Source organism: Pristis pectinata, chromosome 1 (assembly GCF_009764475.1).
Source record: "Pristis pectinata isolate sPriPec2 chromosome 1, sPriPec2.1.pri, whole genome shotgun sequence".
NCBI classification, from domain to species: domain Eukaryota; kingdom Metazoa; phylum Chordata; class Chondrichthyes; order Rhinopristiformes; family Pristidae; genus Pristis; species Pristis pectinata.
In genome coordinates this window covers 34788168-34806636 of record NC_067405.1, presented here as the reverse complement: position 1 = coordinate 34806636, position 18469 = coordinate 34788168, and the positions used below count along the sequence as shown (strand labels likewise).

The 18469-nt window shown below is 40.0% G+C and overlaps 1 protein-coding gene across 5 annotated transcripts in view; it reads left to right on the top strand.

Annotated features, from left to right (window-relative positions):
* The window catches only part of b3galt1b (UDP-Gal:betaGlcNAc beta 1,3-galactosyltransferase, polypeptide 1b), a 70989-nt gene that overhangs the window by 25989 nt on the left and 26531 nt on the right, over positions 1-18469 (top strand). For 4 of the 5 annotated variants that reach the window (XM_052027674.1, XM_052027689.1, XM_052027681.1 and 1 more), the window contains one exon: positions 12904-13049. The gene's annotated coding sequence lies outside the window, so the exon portion shown is untranslated. The remainder of the gene's footprint in view (positions 1-12903; positions 13050-18469) is intronic. The other variant, XM_052027706.1, reaches the window with a different exon arrangement.

Below are 18469 nucleotides of genomic sequence, written 5' to 3'. Positions count from 1 at the left end.
TAAATGCACTGTTTTACAGGGTAATGGAAGTAGATTCAGTAGCAACTTTCAAAAGAAAACTGGATAAATAATTGAAGGGAAAAGTATTAGTGCTCTGGGAAAATTGGGACAAATGGAATAACTCGACCAAAAAGCAGCATGGAAACAATGGACTGAATGTGCCAGTCTATGGTTTGAATCCCTTAATCACCTTAAATAGGCAATTTTCCCTTAAATTTCTGACAATTTCTCTGGAAGCACCACCTGTGGGGAGTCCAAGGCTAATGAAATGCTATCAAGTGAATGCACTGTGGGGAACCTGACATAATCAGCTTCATTATTTGAATGATTTTTTTCTCTCTAGATTTTGGTATTTAAATATATAAGTTCCTAGAACACATCTTATTGTTTGGATGTGAGTGCAGGCCATCCTAATAGTTGTATCAGTTGTGTGTTTGCTTCTTGGTTACTGTCTGCAATTCTTCTGAAAGCATTAATTCTCTTGTTTTGGTTCCATGGTTACTAGTGACTCTGGCATGTTCTTATGAAGGCATTATTTATTTGTGAGTTTCAAAATATTATTCAGCCAGAGGCAGTGTTGTCAAGTTCCACTGGTAAAATGCTCACTTCAGTATGGGTCAGATCAGAAATTCTGGTGTCAGTTATGAGCTGCCTCAAGTCAGTTGACTCAACTAAGTTTGGAGGATGGAGATGTAACTATTGAAGTTTATGTAACTAAGCTCACTTTCAATCTGTTGAACCATTGTGGAAACATTTTTTTCGATTATTGAAAACTTCCAGTCATTGTGCTGCTGGGGGGAGATCAGTGTGGTTTGCAGAGACTGACCTATTCCCAGTCATAATAGAGATGTTTTGAATGCTGGATAGTGATTAAACTGCAGCCTTGTTAATGTTTAATTTATATGGCTGTTACTTAAAAGCTTTACAACTGGCTGCCAAACTATATATTACATATTTATAGTTTGCATGAAACATGATTTTTTTCTGATTAAATATACAAGATTTGATTGTGCATTTTCTGAACTTGGGGGCTTGTGGTCACTTTTATTCTCAAAGTTGATAATTTTCAGAAATGTTTTGTACTGTTCCTGGAATCAACCAGATATGGTGGGAGTAGGACTTGTGAAACACTGGAGGTATGAATACTGATAAGTTGTGAATAATTGGTTTTGGAAAGTAATAGACACATAAATATTGTCCTTCTGTTGCACATTATAATTATGTAAATTACACTTCGCACATTTTGTGTGACGAACACCAAGCATTTAGGCAGATCATTTGTTGCACAGATGTCCTTCATTTCCACAAAAAAATTAGTCTTCCTATTATGCTTTGTATATCCTGCATTTGTCTTTTGGGTGCTTCTGTGAAGAGAGACATTTATCTGTGTCCTTGATGGCGGCAGCAGCAGAGAAAGTAAAGGTAGGGAGGAGGAAAGACTTGCAATTATATAGCACCTTTTAATATCACCACTAATTTAGTACTTTAGAAATATAGTCATTGTTGTATTTTACAATGTAATGTTGTGGTTCAGAAGTTGGCTCTCACCTCAGTCAGAAAGTTTAGCTTCTAGACCCAATTCAGAGACTAGATGAAAAATTGAAGCCAGTACTCCTAATTCATTACTGAGCTGATGTGGCCCTGTCTGAAGTGCCATCTTTCAGATGAGATGTTAAACTGAGTTCTCTGTCTCCTTTGGAAAAGGAGGAAGGTTATCCGTAGTGGACAGGCAAAAAATGTATCCCTCACTAAACATTCCATGAATAAAAAATAAATGTCAGCATGATTAAGCAACAACACTGCACAACCTGCATGGTAAACAGCAGCAGACTAAGCCTGTTGATCTCTGCAGCCAAGTGGTCAGATTAAACACAGAAACAGCCACATCCAGTAATGAATGGTGGTGGGCAATTATTAGGAGCTGAAGACTTCATAAATATTTCTATCATCAATAATGGCTGTACAAGGCAAAACTGAAGCATTTGCAGCTGTCTTCACCCTGAAGAGTCACAGTGGTTATGGAGCTCTGCCTTTACCAGAGGTCCTTGCCATCACAGAACCAAGTCTTCAACCAACTCAGTTCACTCCAGTTGCAACAGAGAAATGATGAATGCACAAGATGCCACATACATATGTTTAAGACTCGTACTTGAGAGCTAGTTGTTGAAAGCCCTTTGTGGTGGAAAGAGAGTAGATAAGGATGTCCTGCCGTTGCACGGAAGAGTACTGAAGGAAGGGGACTTCTTGAATTAGAAAACGTCAGTTTAGTGTTGGGCAGTTTAAGTCTAGAAAAAATTGCAAATGGTATGCAGATCTGAAGGTTATTTTGGACTGTGGTTATCAAGATAGAAACAAAGTGGAATGAGAAATGTGAATAATGTGAAGGAATCTGCACTGTGGCATTTTCTGACATAAGCTTCAATCAAAATGTCAATGCTTTCAATTTTCTGGTGGAGTAAATTTTCAAATGCAATTATAATGAACATCTGAATAAAATATTTTTTGCTAATCACAAAGGAGTTTGCTATTGTGAGACTTCATTCTATCAGCATAATCTATTGATAGAATTGTCCTGTGCTTTTTACTGCTTACATTCTAGTTCTAATGTTTGAGAATCTTCGGAATACAGTAAAGCTCTGTTAATCCAGCACCCTCAGGACTTTGGTGCTGGACTAGCAGATTTTCCGGAGTATCAGACTTGTGTTAATGTGTGATGACATTTTAAATTCACTTTATTTTTGATATTTTACCATAGAATAATACATTTTTCAGTGAACCTGGTAAGTTTGAAGAAAGCATGGGAATCTAGGCCCTTGCAGATGGACAGGGTCGGTGGGAAACAGCTCCGGTGAATGGACAGGGAGCATGGGAATCGGAACCCTGGCAAGTGGACAGAGAATGCAGGAGGGAGCACCCTGGAGTGTGGCAAAATCAGGCAATGAGCCAGGTGCTAAAACATTGGGAATTTCCGGATAGTCTGATTTAGCTGATTGTCAGAGTTTCACCGTACCTGCACAAGTCTTTATGCTTCATGCACAGAGGTGTGATTTTGTTGGCCCACTGCTGACTGTTATGTGGCCATTTGAAACTGCTTCCTTCTGAAGACCAAACATTAATATTCATGTGTTTAACATAAATGTACCAGGATAATCTTTGTACACAATGAATTCAAACAGCATTATTGTTTGGCAAGTTTAGCTAGAAATGTGTTCACACTATTCCAAAACAAAAGGCATGCTGTTGAAGATTGGCTTAACCTGGAGTTAAATGAATTTGTTCATGTTTTTGTTTGTCTAAGTGTCCATCAGGAAACTTAATTCCATTTTTCATTGGGATTTTCATCATCACTGGCATTTTGTTTTCTGGCTGAGATTTTACCATGAAAATTTAAATACAATTCACAGTGATTACTGAGGAGATTGGAATCTGATGTTTTGCAGTTTGTTTCTAGTGCCTCCTCACTAAATTTATATCTAAGAACTACCTCTACCCCTTCCCGTGAGTCACCCTTAAGGCTATTATTAGAAGATTCATGAAGAGGAAGAACTTCAGCTGTGAGGTTCCCAGGACAGTATTGTCAGGTTTGCTTGTGGAATGGTGCTCCAATTAATGTGAACCTCGCTGGACTGAAAAATTACTGATCTTACTTGCTCCCAGAACAACCAGGTGTACAGTGTGATAGATTGTCAGTCACTATCATTGTCTAATGCATAAATCTCAGTGGGGGGGGGGGGGGAGAATTCTCATCAGAGGATTCACCAGCAGCATATATTAATCATATTGTCTTATTATATCTACATCTTCGAGTAGAAATGGTATCTTGTGCCACAACATCCATTGTACATAGTTGTTCCTACTGTAATAGAAATTAAGAGAAAGGAGATTGTGGAAGCTCACTCAGTGCTTATTGTTGGTGATCTCCATGAACTTGAGCATAAGAGGATTTGGATGTATATCACAAGAACTCATTATGCAAGTGGCTTCCTGATAAAGGTCCTCCACAGTTTACGAACCCCCGACCTTTGTGCAGCCTATACAAACAAATTAGCATTTGGGAGACCAGTGGGATGGATTTGCTGGTTGCTGCGGGACTGCTGGCATCTTCTGCTGTGCGGGAACTCTCTGCCGCATTTCTGACTTGGGAACTGTCTGGTTTACAGCAACAGAACCCTGCCATAACCTGGGGAGGACCTGTATTTGGACAATGGTTCAGGAGTCACAAAAGTCCCCATGAGAGATGACACATTCTGATGTGTCTTGCGCTCCAGGGCTTGGGTATGTAATTTTGGGCAGATACATTAGTCCAGAATTGACAAAATGTTATCAGGGACATCATTCTTCTGATTGTATTGTCAAACAAAGCTCTGTATGCTGCTTTGATATGGTATTAAAAATAGCATTATTTGGAAAGGAAGAGGATGAATATTCCTCCCTTAATTTGCACCACATATTTTTGGTCATTTATCACTTTTCAACAGGGGGATGTGCTGTATGCAAAATAGCTGCAAAAGGGTAATTTATTCTATCTAAAATGCTAAAAGATGATTCAGAGTTGTGGCAAGGGATTTATAAATGCTGTTTCTTTCTTTCCTTCCTTTCACACTCAACCTGTTGCAATCAGCGAGATTCAGTTCGCTTTTTTATCCCCAGTAATTTCCACCTCCCACGCTTTTTCCACATCTCATTACTGATATTTGTTTATTAGCAAAGAAAAAAAAATAACAGACTGCAGTCATGTATAAATATTAGATTTTTAAAAATCCAGTATATATTTTCCTAATATCATTGGTTTGACTTGTTAATCAGTGGTCAGTTGTTGTATGTATGTTTTCATTTAATTTCAGCCTTTTATAGGCAGATGTAAATTTCTTGTCAATGTTGGGGAACTGGATGAATGCATTCAAGAAGGAAACAAAGAAAAATGTGGGACGTGTTTTATCTTATTACTGAAGAAGGCAGAAAAAATATTGCTACATTTGTGGATTGAGGGGTATCCTTGAGAAATCAGTGTTTGTAACTGTGACTCTTGACCAAAAGATGGTGGCCTTAGATTTATGCAGTTGATTCAGTCCAGAGAATCATTCATGAAATGCAATTGGCAAGTAACAACTCCCATATTGTATAATACAAATTGGATTGGCATGACAAACCTTGCACAAAGCCTAGCTGTGAGCTCATAGCCACTTAAATTTGCCAGGATTGTTGGTTTCCCAAAGGCTGAGTCAGTGATACACTGCATCTCTTAGGCTCCATAGATGAACCTGAAGTTCTTCATAAACAACAAGGGCCATTGTTTCTTGTCATATTTCAGGCCCCTTTCAGATGAACTGATGGCTTTTGAGGGAGAAGGGCAATCCTCTGTATCCTTGACTCGTCACCCCAGTCCAGGCTCCTGGTTGTGCACGAGAGTATTATTACAGTCACAGCTACAAGGCAGCTTGGAGCCCATTGGAGAGTGCCAGCAAGATTCCTAAAATGTGATTTTTTTTTTTACTGCTGCTTGGATCACTTAAAGGTGCCTTGAAAATGCACTTGGAGTGATTCTGGTTCTTCATCAGATACATCATAATCCAGCCACCGTAAGGGTACAGTCCTGGCCCATTGTATGCCAGCAGAAGCATAATGGTGACAGACAGCTATAAAGGAAGGCTTAGGTTTGTTGGGCTGTGAGAGAGTGCCTGTGTGCCCTGAGATTTTCCTGAAAGACCTCTTCACCAGTTCAGCCCTACAGTCCCTGGCCTACTTGCAGTGCATTTGGCCTGGTGTCTCGTATACATGCAGAACCAATTTCTAAATTGTGCAGTGATCCAGGATCTAAGCTGGTCAATGCGAGTGACATGCATTCATTGTGATGAAGTTTCACTGGATTCGTTTGAATCTGGCCAGGTGGCGTTTGTGCATTTGAAATAAGAATAAGCATAACGGTATGCTCATGGTGCAGTGCAGTTACAGACAGCTTTGAAAGCTCATCAACTTAAAGTTCTTCTAACTATTTTTCACTCTGCAGGTGTGGCCTGACCTGATGTATATCTCCAGCATTTTCTGTTTTTATTTCAGATTTCCAGCATCTGCAGTTCATTGCATTTTGGGGAACATTTCCTCTTAGTCAAGATCCACGTGGTGTTAATGCTGATTGGTTGACCTGTTACTATAAAGTGCTGGAAGGTTACTTGGACTTTCTGTAAATAAACCAATTATTCTGCAATATTACCACTACATTGACCTTGACCAATAGGAATCTGCCAGTGTTACTAAAGGGAACATAAGTGAGCCTTCAGGCAATAGCTTGATGCTGACCCAACTTACTCATATAGCACACTTACCACCAGCAAAAAGACATTTTACATTCCTGTTTAATTCCAAACCCAGTTCCTGGATGTAAAACATAGTAAACACCCTATTTGACTTTTCAATAAATTTTGTCAGTAGATCCAGTTGCTGTTTTCACTTGTGCACCTAACGTCAGTGAGTTTCTAAGCTCCCATTGTCCTTGTTTACAGCCAACCATTTATTGGCACAGGTCGAAGTAGTTAATTAGGTTGTTAAACTCCTACAGTTTGCATGTTTCCATCACATTTCTTTTAGTATGCATAGTTCTGAAAGTCAGTTTGTGATCGTGTGGCAGTTAATGCTAAATGAGCAGGCTATTCCCATTTATAGGATAATATAGCTTGCATTCTTCATTCTTATAGACTATAAAAGCAATTAACTACAGTTGGGGAAGCTTTTTGTTTGAATAATTTCTTCCAGAAAGAAAATGTTCAGAACTAATGACAAAAACATGTTAATGTTCAGAATGAACTCTGTATCCACAATCATATATTAGTCCCTGAATATAGAGCTGCAAGATTCTAATGCATATACAGAGCAGCAACAGCAAAATTGGACCAATTCAGTCAAATCCGAACAAAATTATTTCAACAATTGGAACAAATGAGTACATCGTTTCCCAATTTCGATTATTTATACAGGCTGTTATAGCTGGAACCTTTCTCATGAAAATGACCTGATATTGGTTTCAGTAAACAATCAAAAAAAAAAAATGATTTGGTACAGAGCCCAAGAAACAGCAGCAGGACTTGGCCATTCTGATATGCAATACAATTATGGCTGATCTCAACTTGGTCTTGACTCCACTTTTCTGACTGTTCCCTGTGGTATTTGACTCTCTTGTCTATCTTGACAATCTGTTTGTCTCAGTTCTGAATATATTCAGTGATTTAGTAGTGACAGTGTTTAGCACAGGGAATTTGAAATAGTCAAATTCCTTCCCATTCCTGTATTAAATGGCATTCCTTATTAAAAAATATTGCCCCTGGATCTAAACTGCCCCCACCCACCCAACCCTCACCTGATATCTACTGAAGAGCAGATCAGTGGAATTGGAAAATAGAACAGTACAGCACAGTATGAGCCCTTTGGCCCACAATGTTGTGCCCACCTACGTAAACCTTATCCACATTCACTCTAACCCCCTCTACTTCACCTCCCATAACCCTATATTTTTCTTTCATCTATGTGCCTATCTAAGAGTCTCTTAAATGACCCTATCATATCAGCCCCTTCCACCCCCCCCCACCCCCTGGCAGTGCATTCCAGGCCCCCACCACTCTGTGTGGTTTAAAAAAAGAACCTACCTCTGACATCCCCCCCAAACTTTCCTCTGCACACCTTAAACGGGTGACCTCTAGCATTGGCCATTGCCACCCTGGGGAAAAGATGCTGGCTGTCCACTCTGTCTATGCCTCTCATAATCTTGTATACCTCTATCAAGTCTTCTCTCATCCTCTATCTCTCCAAGGAGAAAAGCTCTAACATGTTCAGACTCTCCTCATAAGAGATGTTCTCCAATCCAGGCAGCATTCTTGTAAATCTGCTCTGTGCCCTCTCCAGGCCCCCACCACTCTGTGTGGTTTCAAAAAAAATCCTTTCTGTAATGTGGCGACCACAACTGAACACAATATTCCAGATGTGGTCTAACCATGGTCTTATAGAGTTGTAATATTACCTGTCTGCTCTTGAACTGCAGTATTCATAAGAAAAACATAATTAAACATAAATTATACACAAATTTTGCAAGGAAGAACACAATTAAAACAAAAAAAGGTCCATTTTAGTGCAAAGTAGCCATAGTGTTGCTAATTGTAGTGATTAGAGTTTTGCCGGTTGGTTCAAGAACCAAATAGTTGAAGGGAAGTAGCTGTTCTTGAACCTGGGTGGTGTGGGACTTCAGGCTTCTGTGCCTCCTACCTGATGGTAGCTGCGAAAAGATGGCATGGCATAGCCTGGATAGTGGGGGTCTTTGATAAATATTTCCTCCGTGAGGCAGCGCCTCCTTAGATACTTACGATGGTGGGGAAGGATGTGCGCGTGATATATTGGGCAGATTCCACTATATTGAGGAAGCTGAAGAAAGACTAACACTAAGAGGCAGGAAAGCACACAGAAGGAGTATTTAAAGTTATCTGTAAATTCTCATTAAAAATGAAATGTCATATTCAAAATAATATTTAAATGAGGTACTTTGGAATGGCCTGACTAAGGTTACCAGTTGTCTTTTAATTCCAAATGCACACTTCATCTGATCAAAGCAAATTTTAATTCACATTTGTGCAGTTTTGAAAAACTTCCCAATGTGATGAAGGGGTTGATACCTCTAATTGCTTTCTCTCAAACTACTTTGAAAATAAAATTCTTAAAGATTTTCATATAAATGTGCAACTAATTATACTTTTATGTTATGAGCACACATCAACACCACCTGTGTAAGACAGAACTTGAGATTAGCGGCACCTGTTTTCACGGTTTATTCTTAAAAGCTGGAAAGATGTTGGGGATTACTTTTTGAGAAAAGATTTCTGCTTATTGCTGTTGGGACCTTTTAAAAGGAACTTTCTAAGCCCCTGAATGAGACTCTTCTCCTTCACTTGAGGTTTATATTCTGGACTCTGCTTCCACCAGACAACTCCATCTCCATCATTGTGTTGGGGCTCCGGCACACTTCCATTGTGTGTGCTTGATCTTCCATTATCTAGAAACTTTTCCATCATAATTTTGCTTAGTGCTTCTGTTGTCTACTAAGTGCTCTCATTCTGAGGTTCTTTGAGCAAAACTGACCAGAGACGTATGTGGTGGGTAACCTGTTTTAAGACTGTCTTTGTCTTCTCACTGTCAGTCTCTTGTTTGCATCAGTTTCTGTCATCAACTTGTTTTGCACCGTGGCTTTATGATGAAGACTTCCTTCTGGTCCTGAGTCCATAGAACTGTTTCCAGCACTATCTCCATTCAATCCAAATTGGTTTTACACTGGTTTTGCCTGTGACATGGTTTCTTTCAGATTTTCTGATCTTTCTGTCAACAGGGGTTCTTGTTTCCATTTGGGTTTCCCTATATGTTCTTCATCTTGTGTCACCTCCACTGGTTCATTAATCAGTGGCACTCTGTCGTAGCCACTGTCAAGGGTTATTTGTATTGGAATTTACCTTCTCATCTACAGTAGGTATCCTCAGATCTTGCCACGTTTGTGTGCTATTCATCCTGAATATATTATCCACCGCAAGGATAATCGTGGACTGATGCTGAACACCCGTGCATTAAGCTCATTCTGTTGATGCCGTAGCCACTCCATTCCCAAATTCAATCTTTGGAATATGCCAAGATACCAGCCACTTCAAGAGCCAGAAACTCTAACGATTTTGACATCCTTGAAGATTTCCTTAAGGTCAGCAAACATTTTGTGTGGAACACACAGCGTTCGGAACACACAGCATTCTGAACACTCCTGTGAAATCTTCTGTGCATCACATCAACTTCTCTTCAACTGGAGCTTAGCGCATCTCTTTTGAGCAGTCCCTTTTTCTTTAACTGCCTTCCCAACAATTGGAACTTTATTTTAATGTCCCACTCCAGAGCATTGTTTTGTTTTTAGTGATAGTCACAGAGCTCAGAAACAGGCCCTTCAGCTTACTGTGTCCATGCTGACCATTAAGTTCCTAATTTATACAAATCCCATTTACCTGCACTTGGTCCGTAGCCTCTCCCGATGCACTGGCAAATCAATCTCTCCCTCTCCCCCCCCCCTGCATTGAGGTAGTACAGGGTAAAAACAAATAATAGAATACAGAGTAAAGTGTCACAGCTACAGGGAAGTGCATTGCAGGTAGACAATAAGGTGCAAGGTCAAACAAGGTAGATTGTGAGGTCAAAAGAGTCCATCTCATTGTATAAGGGAACTATTCAATAGTCCTATCACAGTGGGATAGGAGCTGTCCTTGAGCCTGGTGGTTCTCCTCAGAAATGAAATGATCCATCCCAGACAATGTGCCAGTGAATCTCCTCTGCAACCGCTCCAAGCAATTATGTCTTCATTATAGAGTGGTGACCACAAAAGCACATGATGTTCCACCGGTGGCTTAACCAGTGTTTTATAAAGTTGTACCATAACCTCTCTGCTCTTGTATCTTGTGCTCTAACCAATGAGGGCAAGCAATCAATATGCTGCCTTCACCATCTTATTTACCTGTGTTGCTACCTTCAGGGATCCTTGTACACCAAGGTCACTCTGTTCTTCATTGCTCCGGTGGATCCTTGCCATTCATTGTCTCCCTCCTACCATTATTAGATCTTCCAAAATGCATTACCTCGCACTTATCAGGATTAAATTCCATTAGTCATTACTCAGCCCAATCTAAAAACTGATCAGTTTCATCCTGTAGCCAACGACTGTCCTCCTCACAATCAATGATCACTAACTTTTGTGTCATATGCAAACTTACTAATCCTACATCCATATACAAATAGTTAATTATATAACAAACACAAGGGTCCCGGCATCAATCTATGTGGTACACCACTGGTCTCAGCCTCTAATCACAAAAATAACCCTCCAGCATCACTCTTTGTCTCTTATTACCAAACCAATTTTGGACTTAATTTGCTAACTGGGCTCTAACCCTTTTGGCCAGTCTCCCAGGTGGGACTTGGTCAAAGGCCTTGCTGAAGTCTTGTGCCACCTCATTGTTGGGACCTTTTACCTGAAATAATCTAACCAGCTGTTGACTGCTCTGGCATCTGCCAAACATCAGCTGTCTGTCCTTGTAAAATGACTAAGGTAAAAAAGGCAGGTGTCGCATCTCTTGTGGTTGCATGGGAAAGTGCCAAGGGAAGGGGAGTGGACAATGAAGATGGAAAAACGAACTGGGGAATTGTGAAGGGAATGGTAAAAGGGGAGGAGAGGAGAAGATGCAGCCACCAGAAGGAATGGAGACATATGAAGCATTAGTATGTCTTACCAGAGCTATGAATCACACTCGTGTTCTCTTGAGGATATTGTAAAAAGCTTGAAGGGACATTTCAATTTGATTCTGTTGGGAAATTTTTAAGTGGATTCAAATGCAGAGGGAAGTAGAGTGGGAGTGAATGTGAGGCAGCTTTATGTGGGGGTTATGATTTTGAAGCATACTCTGGAAGCAAGTGGATAGATTTGGATAGATCTGAGTATTGTCTAAATAGTGCAAGGCTATGAAGGGTGGAGGTTGACCTCTCTATGTGGTTCTCCCATTAACATGCAGATCATGCAGTATTAAACACGAGTAGACTATTGATATTTACCCATTGTGTAATGTATTACCAAGTGCAAAAAGGCCTGCTGATAGTGTGTAATACCCATTTATACTGTTCCTTCTTCAAGTGAAGAAGAAATCGGTGGTCGTACATCACTCTTTTAAAATAGATTGCTTGCATGGAACCTTTAATCTAAACAATATATAACTGAATCAAAACTAAATTTAATGATATTTTCAGAGGATTCCTGTTTTTATTTAAAATGATTCCTCTTGCACTTGAGAGTTGATTGTAAATTTTCATTTTTGAGGCAACTTTGAGTGCTGGTGTGCCGTGTGAGACTGCTGCAACATTGTAATTTGACAGCAGTGAATGTCTGTATATAATTTCATCTTCAGTAACATTGCTTGTAGCAGGAGCAGAAATCAAACATTGATTGTCAACCCATTTGAAAAATAGCAAAATATACTCCTTATCATAAATCAAAGAACTCATTAGGGTTAATGAGATTGTAGAGTGTGAACTGAAATTACTGTAATGAATTCCCGCACCTCAAGCCACAATTCATAAATTTTTCCATTTTAGTCAATATGAATATTTGATATGCTATAGTCACTTGTCTCATTTTACTTTACAGAAATGAAAAGTGGTGATGTGTGTTTCAAAGTGAAATGTAATGCCATTTTTATCTTTGGTTGGGGCTATTAACAACTGTACTGCTCATTATGGTTCAAAGTATTGAGAGTGCAATATAAAGAGTAAATAAAACATGATTGTAGAAAACAACCATTTCAATGCAGTCAAGAATACATAAACTCTTGCTGTATGCTAACATGTATAGGAGGGATTTTGCAAACTTTAAGAACAGGCTGAGAAAGTGATGAGCTACCTTGCAGTTGCTCCAATGTATCTGTTATTCTTTACAACAGAAACTGTGAAGTTAGTGAGATGGTTTTGTTCTATTTATCTTTACACACACTTCCATATTATCACAACATCATTCATGATGTATTCCATCATGTGTGTTGTGCACATCTGCACAGTTTGAATAGAAACTTTGAATAAACTAGACACACCTCGTCTGAGCTCCTCAGGTCTTGTGTCTATCAGTTCATACACTGCAATGAACTTCATTAGAGGTTAAGAACCCATGGGAATGAGTACCTTTCCAGTCTGTATGCTGGAAAGTGCATCATTTTTGTGTTCTGTCTGTAAAGGTACTTTTAACATCTTTCTGTTTGGGCAGTATTTGAAATTCTGACTTGAAAGGAATGCTTAGTGGTATAGGAGCTGAATAATGTACATTGTCCAAAATCAAACTATACCATCTTCAATTTCCAGGTACAGATCTACTGACTTCAGATTGGAGCTGCTGTCTTTTGCTGCAGACCTAATATAATGAGCAACTGCCTCTTTTTCCTCTTCAATGTTCTCAGAAACAGTTCCCAAGGACTGCAATGAAGAAGATCCAGCTTGTAGTTTCAGAGGTAGGTGGCTTTCCTTATTTAAATAAATAATAGTCTTTAGATACATGATGGGTATTATAAACACTATTGCCCTTGGGTAATGTAATGGTAGAATGTACAGATCAGAGATATGTGATATGGTCTTCTTAGCTAATTCCTCAAGCTGGTGACTTGCTTCCAGTGTGTTTTGGGAAAAGTAGCTAATGAGGCCAGTGTGAGAACGGCAGACTTGTCCACCTCCAGCCCCATCTGTGGAAAAGAGGACAGGTGGGTAGGTAGTTTGTGAGGTGGTGCACTCCTTATATCATTTATGTAGGTCTTTTGTGTACATCCGATGCATGGTCTTGAGGTTCCCGGTATCAGCCCAAATGCTGCTTCTCCACTTTCAGCAATCATGGTCCAGGGATTCTCGGGAACCCATGGGAATGTTCCATTTCTTCAAGGAGGCTTCGAGCACATCCTCGAATCTTTTACTCTCTCTCTCTCTGCCTGAATATCTCTCTAGTGTTTGGAATAGTGTCCATTTCAGGAACCTGGTGTTGGGCATGCAAACAATGTGGTCTGCCCAACGTAGACCACATCTGCCCAACGTAGCTAACTGAGAGCAAAGAGAGCTGGGGACTTTGGGCTGGGAGAGGACATGGATATTGGTTCACTTTTCATTCCATTAATTTAGATGATTTTTGAATATAACATTGGTGCTATCCTCGAATGCCGTGAGGACCCTGCTGTAGGTAGTCTAGGTCTTGGAAGTAATGGCATGGAATCTGATGTTTGTTCCAGGTCTGAGATCTTGGATTTTCAAATATCCTTTTCCTTAATTGATCAAAGGCTGCACTGGCATATTGAGGGCAGTGGGAAATTTCATCTGACTTCAAGGCAGGGCTCCCATATTTCCTTACGACATAGGAGGCCATTTTAGACCATCAATTCTATGCCGGCTCTCAGAGTCATGCTGTTCCTCCACCAGTTTTCCCTTTAACCCCCCCTCATATATCCCATCATTTCCCCTCTGATTCAACCACTCATCTACATACTAGGGGCAATTTGCAGTAAAAAAATTAATCTCACCAAGTCATACAACTTCAGGACATGGGAGGAAAAATGAGCACCTGGGGTTAACGTGAGGCCATAGAGAGAATGTGCAAACTCCACGTGAATAGCACCCAAAGTCAGGATTGAACCTGGGTCACTGGAGCTGTGAGGCTCTATGCCCAGTCACCATACCTCCCGAGATGTGGGAAGTGGTCCATATTTTTCAGGGTCTCATTGTGAACCAGTTATTGCCAGAGGGCAGCGTAGTGCAGCAGTGGCAGGTTGATAGAGGACTTTTCTGCATGTTAAGTGCAAGGCCCATCTTCTTGTATACTTATGATTTGATGATGGCTTGGAGATTGGCCTCTGAGCATGTGCAAACACAAACATCATCTGCATACTACAACATGATTACTAAGGTTTGGGTGACCTTGGTTCTGGAGACTATACTCCAGGTTAAACAATTTCCTTTAGTAGTGAAGATCAGGTCCCCTCCCATAGGATTTTTTTTGGAGGTGAGGTGCAATATGGCAACAAGAAAGTTTGGGAAAAAAGGTGTTGGGATTATGATGGAGGCATTCATCTAGAACGATTGCAACTGCAGGCATTAACAGAGAACAAAGAATGCATTTATAAATTCAGGGGCTCACTTAATGGTCTGTGGAAAATCCTCGTGTTTAATCTTTTGTTAGTAGTATGAAGGAGGGGAAGGGGTAAGTTGGAACCTGACGGTAGTGTTGAATTCGACTGTCTTAAGTAGTTTTTTTTAACATGTATAGCGTTTAGTACACCTGAAGTGGCTGTACAAGGTACAACTGCTTTTTAGCTTATTGGTTTGTCCATCAGGTGAATACATGTTTTCTCATTAGATACCTGTGGCAAAATCAACTAATAGGTTTTCTGATTGGACTATTGTTAGCTAAGGAGTACCTCTTATCTCAGGTATAAAAGGTGTAGTTTTTTGTTAATCACTCTCTTGATCTCTTGCCTCTATCTCGCTCTCGCTTCTATCTCTTTCTTGCTTCTCTTGCTCTCTTCCCCCTGGCCCTAGCTTATTTTTAGTTCCTTTGTCTCAGTTCATCTCCTAGTAGTAAAACTAGTGCCATGTGCTCTGTGACTGTTTCTTTGTTTTAAACTTTTCCAATAAAGCTTTAAAGCACCAAGTTGTTTTCAATTCATTCTTGGGCTCGTGAAAGAACCTGCGGATTCGAAAATAACCGGATCCGACGGTTGTAACCCTCAATTTTAATCAGTCTCACATTAGAGAGTTAGTGATGTAATTAGGCTGACATTCCTGAAATCTGCTTGGGTAGAATAGTGGATGGGTTTGATGCACTTTACATTCTCCTGTTGAACATGTAATTTTAGAGCAGTTCCATTTAAATAGAAGAATAGCCTTGCATTTGCTGACTGCTTTAGAGTGGAGATGATTTATAATCGCTTATCAGTCGATCTGGTACCCACACTGCTGTATCTGACTGAAATTGATTGAATGCACGTGATGTATACATTTAACCATTATGCACATTTGCATTCTTCTGGAGAAGTGACCTTGCTTTCGTGGGGCAAACATTGCTGAAATTTGTTTCCTCTGTTCTTTAAATAGAGGATTCATTGAGTAAATTGACCTTGTTGAATGTACAATTGACTCTTTGTTGTGAGTCATAAGCCCTGTTCCTCCTCAAGTTCATTGGCTGACACAATTTTGGTAATAAGTACTCTGAAAGAAATAATGTCTAGAGTTTGGTACCTCTAAAAGTATATATATTAGACAATTTACAGCAGTCCAACAATTGTCAATTGGGACATTCAGCAGTGTATGAAGCCCCAGGGATCAGCTTTGTAAGACAAACGTTTCTGCCTGCGCATCTTCTACTGATGAAGAGCGTGAAAGGAAACCAGCTAATGTTGGGTTCAGGGCTTCTCCAGTGAGAGACCCAAATGTCTGGGGAAGATTGCGGTGTGAGACGAATGTGTAGAGAATTGGGTTGAGGGTCGGCCTCTGGGACCAGAGGGCTGGAGAGGTGTGGGGATGGTATAATTATGTGGGGCTGCAAGACCAGATAGATGCAGGGTGCAATTGATGTTGGGGCATTGCTTGTTGTTGTGGGGGTAGGTTGGTAAAATGATGGGTGAGTCATTTGGACAAGAGTTGAAAGCTTGGGCTGGGACAGGGTAGGGTCACTTGGGAGGGGAGATTGAGTGGCCCCAAGTAGAGCCAGCTTAGTACCTTCCTTGAAAGGGACCTACTTGAGTTAAGTTGCTGGTGCTGCACTGGGACTTCCTCAGGGAGGCTCACTGTATGTCATGTAATGAGCAAAGCCAGCTTCTGTACGAGTATCCAAAAGACAGTGAGGACTACATGTGCAAAATTTTTTAAATTATGGAAACACAGTAAAGCTAAACTAATAGATACTCTGGACTCTTTGATGTTAATTCCTATTAATACCAAACCACTCCTAATGTGGGCAAATGAGATTGGTGTAGATGAGCAAAAAGGTTAGCATGGATGTGGTGGGCAGAAGGGCCTGTTTCTATGCTGTACAACTCTGACTCTTAAATTTCACTTTTTTAACCTGTTAATATAATACATTTTCCAGTGAACACACTATGTTTAGAATTATAGAGCTATACAGCACAGAAACAAGCCCTTCAGCCCAACTCGTCCGTGCGAACAAGTTGCCTAACTGAGCTAGTCCCATTCGCCTGCATTTGGCCCACATCCCTCAACCTTTCCTATCCATGTACCTGTCCAAATACCTTTTAAATGTCATAATTGTACCTGCCTCTGTTGCTTCCTCTGGCAGTTGGTTCCATGTACTGACCACCCTGTGTGTGGGGTGGGAAAAAGTTGTTTCTTTGAAATCTTTCCTCTCTAATTTTGGGACTCCTCTTTCCCAGGGGAAAAGATTTTTTAGTTATTCATCTTATGATTTAGTAAACCTCCTATAAGATCACCCCTCAGCCTCCTAAGCTCCAGGGGAAAAAGTCCTGAGTTTAAAGAGAGCAGGAAATGTATAAGCATTCTAGATCATGTTTCTAGCCACAAACCAACATATGTGGCGCACAGACTGGACTCCAGCTCTGGCTGCACTTCAGACCCGCTCTGGACCCTTGATTCGCATTCCTCACCAATGAGCGAGCAGATGCTAAGCCAGCAGGATTTCTGAATAATTGGATGCCGGAATATCAGTGTTTTACTACAGTCTCCAGTCACACGTCGCACCTCATTTGATATGACTGTGCATGTTCAGGGACCTCTGTGTTCTGGAAAATAAGAAAAACAGGACCTGAAATGAAAATCTTGGATTTCGTACATTTTGCACAAAGTCTATGATTTTTCCAATTACAATTGCTTTTCTTAATTAAAATTAGAGCATGTAGCTCGCAAAAAAAAGTGGCATTATGCGACTCAATTTCCAGGCAAGTGTATGCACTTAGAGATTCTTTTACAAAAACCATCAATGTTTTGAAAACAGTACTCAAGCAACTTTTTTTGTTGGGAAAATGTAACCATATTTAGAATTTCTTAACTGCTTCACCGTATAACTTTCATTGACAGCAAAAGTGCTATGTGCTCCCCTGAATATTTAAGTTGGTTACAGCTGCATCTGTGGTACATCTTGTTTATTCAGTCCACGAGCAACTAATTTGTCCTAAAGTCATTCTGCTTCTAGTGGTCAAATAAATTTTACTCTTCTGAAATCCTCAAATTGGCAAGAAACTCAAGTCTATTGTGGTTTTATTTGCCTCTTCTGTTTAAAGGCATTTTCAGATACAAATGACATTATACAGCATATTTCATTAAAATGGAAACTGGCAATTTTATTGTGATTAATGCTGCCCCTGCTATCAGGTGTATATTTTTGTTTAGGATATCCTGTGGAAAAAGTTGGCACTTAAGTCCATAAGCAAACCAGGTTTTGAATGCATAGTATCAACTTTTTCAGGGTCTTTAAGAAATACAAAATATTTTATAGTATCTATTATACAACAAAGAAAGTATTTGTAGTAATGTATAGTATCTATTACAGAATAAGGAAATCAGAGCAAGGCAAACCAGCATTTTTCTAGCACTGCATAAGTCACAAAGCTAAAAATGGTTTAGCAATGCATCTGTTCTGCAGAGTTCAAGCTGCTTAGAATACTGATGCCAACTGGATCCAGCTCCACACCTTTGTCTCCCTTCTTCCATCCTGTAAATTAAACCAGTGACATGAAGTTCCTTGGCTGAAAGTGTGAGAATGTATCCCATCTAGTCTCAGCGCATCAATCACTTTCTTAGCACCAAATGCAGTGGAAGGAAATTTGCTAGCCAAGAAATAATTTGCTTTTTACCTGAAGAAGAATTTTGAATGAATCTCAACTGTGAACAGATAATTAACTTGAAATAAAAGCATAGTCTT